Source organism: Elephantulus edwardii, unplaced genomic scaffold (genome assembly GCF_000299155.1).
Source record: "Elephantulus edwardii isolate Elephantulus edwardi_28Jun2011 unplaced genomic scaffold, EleEdw1.0 scaffold00130, whole genome shotgun sequence".
Taxonomy (NCBI): domain Eukaryota; kingdom Metazoa; phylum Chordata; class Mammalia; order Macroscelidea; family Macroscelididae; genus Elephantulus; species Elephantulus edwardii.
The window spans coordinates 7,035,228-7,036,072 of NW_006399880.1; positions in this window are offsets into that span (position 1 = coordinate 7,035,228).

Genomic DNA, 845 nt, shown 5'->3' on the forward strand with positions numbered 1-845 from the left:
TGAGAAAGCGCCACATCGCTTTCCACAGTGGTTGCACCATTTTACACTCCCACCAGCAGTGAATAAGGGTTCCAGTCTTTCCACAACCTCGCCAGCATTTGTTGCGAGAATATGTTTTTAAGAAGACAATGTTAATCTTCCTTTCTATCTCTTTTGCATACTTTTTAGAATTGTACTGAGACATTAGTGGCACAAAGAAAATGAAAAGTACTCAGACAAGTTTCAAGTATTGCTAAATGTTAATGGTTTAACTTAGTTGCTGTATCATTTTGCAAGGAAGATTTTTTGAATTCTTCATAAAAGGAAATAACCACAAGACAAGTAAAAGTGGGATATACTTATAACCATGAGGAACTAGTTAAATCCCCATTACATAGCTCAGTTCTCATTTATGTTTTAGGAATATTGTACAAAAATAATTAGACTTACCTTTGTCCCTCTTGCTGGGTCACCAGAAAAAAGTGGAGTAGATTTTGGAAAGGAAGAATTGAAGAAAGACAATTCCACAGTTAGTAGTGCAAAGTTGACTCTGTTACACACTAGAATCCAAACTAATCTCCCAACATTCATGATATACTCTAGTCTGAAGTTATGCTACTTCTTTATTTAAAAGTAATCTTGGAATAATGATATCTAGATGAGCCCTGACTTAAATTGAGAAGGAATCCCATGTAATTAAGAAATGGCAGGAACAGTAGGAGTTCCTGTGAGCATATACATGGTTAGTACTGTTTATTCCTCCTAAAGTGGGTTGGATTGGGATAGTCTGAGTTATTCTGGTTGAATCCCTGAGAAGAACCAATCATGTTTATCATTTTATTATCCTTCCTAATCTCTGAAGAGCA